The sequence below is a fragment of the Pseudorca crassidens genome, chromosome 5 (genome assembly GCF_039906515.1).
Source record: "Pseudorca crassidens isolate mPseCra1 chromosome 5, mPseCra1.hap1, whole genome shotgun sequence".
Classification (NCBI taxonomy): Eukaryota; Metazoa; Chordata; class Mammalia; order Artiodactyla; family Delphinidae; genus Pseudorca; species Pseudorca crassidens.
The window spans coordinates 99,297,392-99,308,483 of NC_090300.1; the positions used below are offsets into that span (position 1 = coordinate 99,297,392).

The 11,092-nt window shown below is 34.1% G+C and overlaps 1 pseudogene; it reads left to right on the plus strand.

Annotated features, from left to right (window-relative positions):
* The first annotated feature begins 325 nt into the window (after positions 1-325).
* On the plus strand, positions 326-6,183 carry LOC137224303 (eukaryotic translation initiation factor 1A, X-chromosomal-like; annotated as a pseudogene).
* Positions 6,184-11,092: the final 4,909 nt, after the last annotated feature.

The following is an 11,092-nucleotide window of genomic DNA, read 5'->3' on the forward strand; positions in this document are numbered from 1 at the left end:
GGCTGTCAGCATGCTCATGGCAGGGTGCAGCTCTAGCAGGGGCAGGCTTTGTGACCATGCACAGGCTGGAGGCAGGGCTGACATCAGAGCCAATTATCAGCTCTTCCTCAGCAGGGACAGGTCCCGCGGCCAGTCTAGCATCAGCAGACTGTTGGCACACACAGCAGGTGGTGAGCAGCATCACAGACTCGCATTCCTGGTGGACAGCCCTGGGGAGGAATACAAAGCAGCTCCTTTCCCAGTGTAAATGCTCCAGTCCTGCCTACCTCACAACTGGGGAGCAGAACCTACCCTGCAACAAGGCTGTGACAGCCAAAGAGCAAAGATGAGGACCTGCCCAACATCCAGTGCAGGCTATGGTCACCATAACACCAAACACACCCCCAAGTAAGGGGACAATCAGTGGCCAGCATACTCTGAGGAAAGACATGGCAAGCATCTGTACCAAAAACATCTCTCACACCAAAAATAATGGACTCACACAGTCAACACAGGGATACTCCCACATAAAAACAGCCCTACAAGACTATAGTAGATAACTGTCTCCTAAATTCATAGAGACAGAGAAATGTAAGCAAAATGAAGAAGAGGAAATACTCTCAATTTAAAGAACAAGAGAAATCCCCCAAAAGAATAATGAAACAGACCTCTCCAATCTACCAGAGTCAGAGTTCAAAAAGGAGGTAATAGGGCTTCCCTGGTGGCGCAGTGGTTGAGAGTCCGCCTGCCGATGCAGGGGAGACGGGTTCATGCCCCAGTCTGGGAAGATCCCACATGCCGTGGAGCAGCTGGGCCAGTGAGCCACAGTCACTGAGCCTGCACATCTGGAGCCTGTGCTCCACAACGGGAGAGGCCACAACAGTGAGAGGCCTGCATACCGCAAAAAAAAAAAAAAAAAAAGAAAGAAAAGGAGGTAATAAAAATGCTAAAGGAATTAAGAAAGATTATCAATAGAAATACAGATCACTCTAAGAGGAAACTATAAAGAGGAACCAATCAAAATTAGACAACTCAATTGCTGAGATAAAAACCAACCAGCTAAAGGAAATGAATAGCAGACTAAATAATGCAGAACAGCAAGTAAGTGATCTGGAAGATAGAATAATGGAAGTCACCCAGTCAGAACATCAGACAGAAAGACAAATGAAAAAAAAAAAAATGAAAGCAACATGAGATCTATGGAATAATATAAAGCATGCCAAACTATGCATAATAGGTTTTTCAGAAGGAGAAGAAAGAGAAAGAGAATTGAAAATGTATTTGAAGAAATTATGGTTGAAAACTTCCCAAACCTAAAGAAGGACAGATACCCAGTTATAGAAAGCACAGAGGGCCCCAAACAAGATGAATCCAAACAGACCCACACCAAGACATATCATAATTAAAATGGCAAAAGTTAAACAGAGCATTCTAAAGACAGCAAGAGAAAAAACAAAGAGTCAGTTATGAGGGAACCCTCATAAGGCAATCAGCTGATTTATCTACAAGAACTTTGTAGGTCATAAGGGAGTGGCATGATATAGTCAAAGTCCTGAAAGGGAAAAACCTACAAACCTAGGATATCAACCCAGCAAGGTAATTATTTAGAATAGAAGGAGAAACTAAGAATTTCTCAGAAAAGCAAAAACTAAAAGAATAGAGCAATACTAAACCTAACCTGAAAGAAATATTGAAAGTTATTCTCTAAATAGAAAAAAGGAATCAATAGGAAAGGGAGAAAACACAATAGGAAAGGTAAATATATTAAAGGATTGAGGATCACTTAAGCCAGTACAGAGATTAAAAAACAATCAAAAACATTTGTAAAGGCAATTATAACTACAATGAATAGCAAAAGGATAAAAATAAAGATGTAAAATAGGACATCAAAAATCACAAAATGTAGCGGAGGAGAGTTAAAAAAAAGTAGATCTTTTAGAATATGTTTGAACTTATATGACTATTGGTCTAAAGCAAGTAGGTATAGTTATGGGTTAACATACTTGAAAACCAGAGTAACTACAAATCAAAAACATAGAGTAAGAATCACAAAAACCAAGAAGAAAGGAACTGAAGCATACTACAAAAGAAAACCATCAACCTACAAAAGGAAAAACATAAAAGAAGAAAGGAACAAAGAAGAAATACAAAATCAACTGGAAAACAAGGTTTAAAATGGCAATAAATAGTTATCAATAATTACTTTAAATGTCAGTGGACTAAATGCTCTGATCAAAAGACATGGAATGGAAAATTAGATTTAAAAAAAAACCGAAGAACCTACAATATTCTGCCTACAAGAGACTTACTTTCAGGCGAGATACATAGATTAAAAGTGAGGGGGGTGGAAAAAGATGTTTCATGCAAATAGAAATGACAAGAAAATGGGGGTAGCAATACTCATATCAGACAAAATAGACTTTAAGACAAAGACCATAAAGACAGAGAAGGACACTATATAATGATAAAAGGAATTTATTTACAAAACAGAAACAGACTCACAGACATAGAAGACAAATGTATGGTTACCAAAGGAGACAGCAGGATGCAAGGGATGGATAAATTAAGAGTATGGGATTATCAGATATACACTATTATATATAAAATAGAAAAACAACCAGGATTTACTGTATAGCACATGGAACAATATTCAATGTAATAACCTGTAATGGAAAGACTCTGAAAAAAAAAAGTAAAAGAATCTGAATCACTTTGCTCCATACCTGAAACTAGTACAATATTGTAAATCAACTACACTTCAATTTAAGAAAATCAGTTTCATTTTTATATATTAACAACAAATTATCTATAAAAGAACTAAATAATCTCATTAACAATAAAATAAAAAACAAAATACTTGGGAATAAATTTAACCAAGGAGGTGAAAGGTCTGTACCTTGAAAACTATAAGACATTGATGAAAGAAATTGAATAAGACAAATAAATGGAAAGATATCCCATGTTATAGATCGCAGAATGAATCTTTTTAAAACCTCATGGACCTACTACCCAAACTCATCTATAGATTTAATACAATCCCTATCAAATTTCCAATGGCATTTTAAACAGAACTGAAAAAACAATCCTAAAATTAGTTTGGAACCACAAAAGACCTTAAATAGCCAAAGCAATCTTTAGAAAGAACAAAGCTGCAGATGTCACACTTCCTGATTTCAAATTACACTTTAAAGCTATGATACTGTCATAAAAACAGACACATAGACCAATGAAACAGAACTGATAGCTCAGAAATAAGATCACACATATATGGTCAACTATTACTTGACAAAGAAACCAAGCATGTTCAAAAGGAAAATGTCTCTTCAACAAATGGTAGTGGAAAAACTGAATATTAACATGTAAAAGAATAAAACTGGACTCCTATCTCACAAAAATTAACTCAAAATAGATTAAAGACATACATAAAACCTGAAACTGTAAAACCTCCAGAAAGAAATCCTGTAATTTGTGACAACATGAATGAAACTTGAGGATATTATGTTACGTGAAATAAGTCATACAGAGAAAGACAAATGTTGTGTAATCTCACCCTTATGTGGAATATAAACAACAACAAAAAAAACCCCACATAGAAACAGGTGGATTGTTGGTTCCCAGGGATGGAGGGAAGAGTGCAAGGTTGGGGAAATAGGTGAAAGTTGTCAAAGGGTACATCTTCCAATTATAAGATGAATAACTTCTGAGGATCTAACGTAAAGCATGATGAGTAGTTTTAACAATATTGTACTGTATACTTAAAAGTTGCTAAGAGAGTAAATCTTAAAATTTCTCACCACCAAAAAAAAAAAGTAGTTCTATGAAGTGATGGATGTGATGGATATGTTAACTAACTTTTGTGGTAATCATGTCTATGTAATAATTTTCTAATCATTATCTGTGTATATCAAATCATCATATTGTACATCTTAATCTCATGCAGTGTTATATATAAATTATATCTCAGTAAAGCTGGGAAAGAAAAGATCTTTAAAGAGAAGAAAAATAATATAGGTCAGAAATTCAGATCTATATAAAGTAAGGAAGAGTATTGAAAAAGTAGTCAGTGAAGGTAAAGTAAATCTGCTATTTTTCTTATTCCTGATTTAACAACCAACAGTTCGTTCAAAATAATAATACCAACAATTTATAGATAATGTATGCTTATGTATATATCTTATGTATTTATATATGTTTGTGCATGCTTACAGATAAGTGAAATGAATGACAGCAATTTAAAAAGCACAAAAGGGATGAATTAGAATTATTTTGTTATTAGAAGCTATACTACCTACGAAGTGATGCAGTGTTATTTGGAAGTGGATCTGGATGACCTGTGTATGTATATTGCGAACTCCAGGGCAACCGCTTAAAAAAAAAGAAAAAAACCCCAGAAGTATAACAAATAAAAGCTAAGACAGAAAATGGAATCATATAAAATTCTTAACTAAAACCACAAAAGGCAGAAAAAGCATGGAAAACAAAAATAGAAAAAAAGAACAAAGGCAACAAATAGAAAACAATAAGGAATATAGTAAATATTAATCAAACTATGTCAATAATCACTTTGTAGTCAATAGGCTAAATATGCCAATTAAACAGACAGTCAGAGTGGAGCAAAAAAGCAAGACTCAATTGTATATTGCCTACAAGAAACTAACTTTAAATACAGACACAGATAGATTAAAAGTAAGTGAATGGAGGAAAACATACCATATAACACTAATCAAAAGCAAACAGGAGTAGCTATACTAATTTCAGTCTAAGCAGACTTCAAAGCAAGAAAATTTATCAGGGTTAAAGAAGAGCATAACATGATGATAAAGGAGTCAATTCTCCAAGAAGACATAACAATTCTTAACATGTATGTGCCAGGCAACAGAGCATCAAACTCAGTAAGGCAAACACTAATAGAACTGAAAGGAGAAATACATGAATTCATTATCATAGTTGGAAACTTCAACACCTTTTTACAGAAATGAACAGATGCAGCAGGCAAAAAATCAGTAAGGTGAACTCAACAACACCATCAATCAACTGAATATTATGGACATCTACAGACTACTTTTTCCAACAACAATAGAATACATATTCTTTTCAAGTTCACATAGAACATTTACCAAGATAGACTACATTCTGGGCCATAAAGCATACCTTAACAAGCTTAAAGAATAGAAATCTTACAATGTCTGCTCTCAGACCACAATGGAATTAAACTAGAAATCAGTAACAGAAAGATAAGTGAAATATCCCCAAATATGTGAAGATTTAACAATACACTTCTAAATAACATATGGATCAAAGAAGAAATCTCAAGTGAAACTAAAAACTATTTTGAACAAAATGAAAATGAAAACACAACTTGCCAAAGTTTGTGTGATGCAGTGAAAGCAGTACTTAGAGGGAAATTTATAGCATTTGATGCATATATTAGAAAAGAAGAAAGATCTAAATTTTCACCTCAGAAAACTGGAAAAATAGCAAATCAAATCCATATAAGCAGAAGAAAAAAAAATGACGCAAACAGATCTCAGAAGAACTGGGTTTTGAGACTCTCTAGTGCTTGGTGACCTGGCTATCCCCACCTGCTGTGTCCTAATGTAGTCCCTGGAGCCTGTTGGAGAATCCCTGCTGCCTGAATAGGAGTCAGAGATACCTTGAGGCTGCAGTTATTGCCACGTTCAAGAATAAAGATAAAGAAGGTAAAAACTGATGCAGGGGTAAGAATGGGAATGAATCTGAAAAAAGAGAGCTGGTGTTCAAAGAGGATGAATAAGAATATATGCTCAAATAATAAAAATGTTGAGAAATGGATGATTAGAAGTGATGTATTTTGATGGCATAAAGAGGTTATGTCACTTCAGAGGGAAATTGAGCAAAAAATTTGCATAAATACCTCAGACATCATATTGGTTGGTCTACAAGATGACCAAGATAACAAAGCTGATATAATTTTAAAATACAATGCAGATGAAGCTAGAAGGCACATGATGAGCATCTTGAGCATGTTAAATTCTATAAAACCAATTCATTTGGTCTTGGAGATATACACATAATCCATTTGATGACATTTGAGATGATAAAGAAAATATTGATAATACCGAAACTGAACTAACATTTTATATTCCAACTTTTCTGAGGATTGTTTTACAATTTGGATTTTTGGCTATGATCCTGTTAAAGAAGATCAAAATTGTATTAGCATGAGAGAAACTTGTTAAAGCAGTTTCCAAGCCATTTGTATCTCTTTAAAAGCTGGTAATCCTGAATATCTTAAGTAAAATGTTAAACCCACTTTGATCTTTTGCTGCAGTTGAGCTTATAAGTAAAAGACCCCATTTTCTATTTAGAAGGAGAGAAAAAATGCCTTTTTGACTTTGACAACTTCCAGTAAGTAAATGGATGTTTTGAATAAGCCATTTGCCTTACACTCATTATGGAGTATGATCAAGCCATAGTTTTGATTAGATTGTTGACTGTACGGTGTCTTTCTATATACTCTAGTTACCTAGATATTCCTTTGAGATTTTGACACAATTTAAGAGAGGGAGAAATCTGCATTTGAAGTAAGAAATGATAATTCTGTTTTACATATTTAAGTGGCATGTGGCTATTTTATGCTAATTTCGATACCATGTGTATTCTTTTCATGATCTTATTTTGCCAGTATAAACATACCAACAAGAAAAGCATTCTCAAAACTCAGTTTTTGGAACCCAGATTTTAATAACAATTTTGAATTTGTAAAGTTAGCACTTGCAAAAATTCAACAATAGGTGGCACCCAGTAATCTTAATAGTGGATAAATTGATATATTTGGACACTTTTTTTTTTTTACTTACTGTGCATAGGAATTTCCCAAATGAGAAAAGTATTATATTTTGATCATATGCATGTATGTAGAATTTTTTTAATGAAAATGTTTTTGTCTTATTATAAAGAGAAAAGCTTTACTTTTTTAAAAATTAATTAATTCATTTTATTTTTGGCTGCATTGGGTTTTTGTTGCTGCACATGGGCTTTCTCTAGATGTGGTGAGCAGGGGCTACTCTTTGTTGCGGTGAGCAGGCTTCTCATTGTGGTGGCTTCTCTGGTAGCAGAGCATGGGCTCTAGGTGCGCGAGCTTCAGTAGTTGCAACATGCAGGCTTGGTAGTTGTGGCTCATGGGCTCTAGAGTGCAAGCTCAGCAGTTGTAGCGCACGGGCTTAGTTGCTCTGTGGCATGTGGGATCTTCTGGACCAGGGCTCGAACCCGTGTCCCCTGCACTAACAGGTGGACTCTTAACTACTGTGCCACCAGGGAAGCCCTATGTAGAATTTTTTATAGCACAAAAATATTATGGTAAAAGTCTTATTTTATTTTCAGAAGTCATATACATGTAAGCTAGAAATTAAATGTTTGAATAGCATGTTTGGTAATTTTTAGAAAAAGACAATTTGTACAAGTTATTATAAAATTTTCATGTACATATAACTTAAGTGTTTATAAAGCACCCAAATTATCTGTAAGCTGGGGGAAAAGGAGGGAATAACAACTTAATGAGAAGATTGTCCCCAATTTCTGAATGGAAGAGTTACAACTGATATAATAAAAACAATGTCATGCTGCAGAGTTAAAAAAATAGAAATAAGAATTAGAGTAGAAATCAGTAAAATTGAAAACAGGAAATCAATATAGAAAATCTAAAGAAACCAAACACATGTTATTTGAAGAGGTCAATACAATTGATAAGACTGCAGCTAGGTTAACAAAGAAGAAAGAACACAAAAACTAATATTAGAAATGAAAAAGGGACATCACTACATATCCTATAGACATTAAATGGATAATAAAGGAATACTATGAAAAACTCCATGAACACAACTTTGATAACCTAAATGAAATGGACCAATTCCTTCAAGAATACAATTCACCAAAATTCACACAAGAAGAAATAGTCAATCTGAATAGGCCTGTATCTACTAAAGAAATTGAAATAATGATAAATAATTTTCCAAGACAGAAAGTAGAAGTAGCAGTCCCATAAGTGTACACTGGTGAATTCTACCAAATATTTAAGGAAGAATTTATATCAGTTCTATACAGTCTTTTTCAGAGGATAGAAGCAGAGGAAATACATACTTTGCAACTCATTCTATGAGGCCAACAACCTTATTACCAAAACCTGACAAACATGTTAAAATTACAGACCAATATCTCTCATGAACACTGACAAAAAACTCCTTGAAAAATATTAGCATATTGAATCCAACAATGTATAAAAAGAATTGTAGGCCGAGACCAAGTGAGATTTATCTCAGGCATGCAAAGCTGGTTCAACATTCAAAAATCAACTAATGTAATGCAACACATCAACAAGCTGAAACAAACAAAATCACATGATTATATCAATAAATAAAAAAAGGATTCGACAAAATCCACCACCCACTTATGATAAAAAATCTCAGTAAGCTAATAGATGGAAACTTCCTTAATTTGATAAAGAATATCTACAAAAATCCTACAACTAACATCATACTTAATGGTGATAAACTTGAAGCTTTCTAACTAAGGTCAGGTACAAGGCAACGATGTCCCTTCTGATCACTCCTTTTCAACATCATACTGGAAGTTCTAGCTATTGTAATAAGATAAGAAAAGGAAACAAAAATTATACAGACTGGGAAGGAAGACATAATTCTCTCTTTGTTTGAAGATGACATGAACATCTATGTAGAAAATTTGAAAAAGTTGATGGAAACATCCTGGAGCAACATACAATGTTAATATACAAAGTCGATCAATTCCATATGTACCAGCAATGAACAAGTAGATATTGAAATTAAAACCAATTCCATTTACATTAGCACCTGGAAAAGTAAAGTAGTTAGGTATAAATCTAATAAAATATGTTCAAGATATATATGGGGAAACTACAGAAGTCTGATACATTAAGTCAAAAAACAACAAAAAAATGGAGAGGTATTCCATGTTCATGGATAGGAGAATTCAATATTATCAAAACGTCAGCCCTTTCCAACTTGATCTATAGATACCATGCAATCTCAATCTTCTAAACTTTGTATGGAGAGGCCAGAAAAGCCAACACAAAATTAATGGAGAACAAACAATATTACTGATACTACCTGACTTCAAGACTTACTATAAAGCCATGGTAATCAAAACAGTGTGGTAATGGCAAAAGAATATACATATATCAATGAAACACAATAGAGAACACAGGAACAAAATCCCACACATATAGTCATCTAGTCTTTCATAATGGAGCAAAAGCAATATAATGGAGTAAAGATAGTCTCTTCAACAAATGCTGCTGGAACAACTGGATATCCACATGGAGACAAAAATGACTCAAGACACAGACATACCTCCCACACAAAAATTAACTCAAAATAGATCACAGACCTAAATGTTAAAAGCAAAAGAAAAGCAAAATGTTAAAAGAGGATAACATTGGAGAAAACATACATGACCTTGGTTATGACAATGACTTTTTAGATAAAACATCAAAAGCATGATGCGTAAGAGAAATAACTAATAAACAAAACTTCATGAAAATTAAAAACCTCTGCCCTGTGAAAGACAATATCAAGAGAAAGAGAAGATAAGCAACAGACTGTGAGAAAATATTTGCAAAAAACATCTTATAATGGACTGTTATATACAATATACCAACAACACTTAAACTAAACAATAAGAAAACAACCTGACTAAAAATGAGACAAAGACCATAAAAGACACCTCACCAAAAGAAGGGATACAGATGGCAAATAAACATATGAAAAGATGATACATATCACATGTGATCGGGGAGATACAAATTAAAATAAGAATGAGCTACCCCTACACACATATTAGAATGGCCAAAATCTAGAAGACTGAGAATACCAAATGCTGGTGAGGATATGGAGCAATAGGAACACTGATACATTGTTAGTGGCAATACAAAATGGCACAGCTAGTTAAGAAGACAGTTTAGTAGCTTCTTACAAAACTAAACGTACTTTTACCATACCATCCAGCAATTGTGTTCCCTGGTATTTACCCAAAGGTGTTGAAAATACACGTTCACACAAAAATCTGCACACAGATGTTTATCACTGCTTTACTCATTATTGCCAAAACTTGGAAACAACTAAGATGTCCTTCAGTAAGTGAGTGGATAAATAAATAGTGGTACATCCAGACAATGGAATAATATAAACTGATAAAAAAGAATGAGCTATCAAGCCACGAAAAAACATTGCAAAACCCTAAATGTATATGACTAAGTGTAAAAGTCAATCTGAAAAGACTACATGCTATATGATGCCAACTGTATGACATTCTGGAAAAGGCAAAACTATGGAGACAATAAAAAGATCAGCAGTTGCCTGGGATTGTTGGTACAGGTGGAAAAGTGGGAGGAATGAATAGTCAGAGAACAAAGGATTTCAGGACAGTGGAAATACTCTGTATGATACCATAGTAACAATCCATGTCAGTATTCATTTGTCCAAACTCATAGAGTGTATAGCACCAAGAGTGCACCACAAGGTAAACTATGGACTTTGTGTGATAATGATGTCTTAATCATTTTAAAAAATGTCTTAATACGAAACTATAATTCTAAAAGATACATGCACTCCTATGTTCATAGCAGCACTATTTACAAGAGCCAAGACACAGAAACAAAATGAAACAATGTCCATAGACAGATGAATGGATAAAGAAGATGTGGTATGTATATACAGTGGTGTATTACTTAGCCATAAAAAAAAGAATGAAATAATGCCATGGGTGGTCCACATGGGTGGACCTAGAAATTATCATACTAAGTGAAGTAAGTCAGAATGAGAAAGACAAATACCATATGATATCACTTCTATGTGGAACCTAAAATATAACACAAATGAACTTATTTACAAAACAGAAACAGACTCACAAACAGAGAACAGACTTGTAGTTGCCAAGGGGTGGGGTGCAGGGGAGGATTGGATTGGGAGTTTGGGATTAGCAGATGCAAACGATCATACATAGAATGGATAACCAACAAGGTCCTATTGTATAGCACAGAGAACTATATTCAATATCCTGTGATAAAACATAATGGAAAAGAATATGAAAAAGAACATAT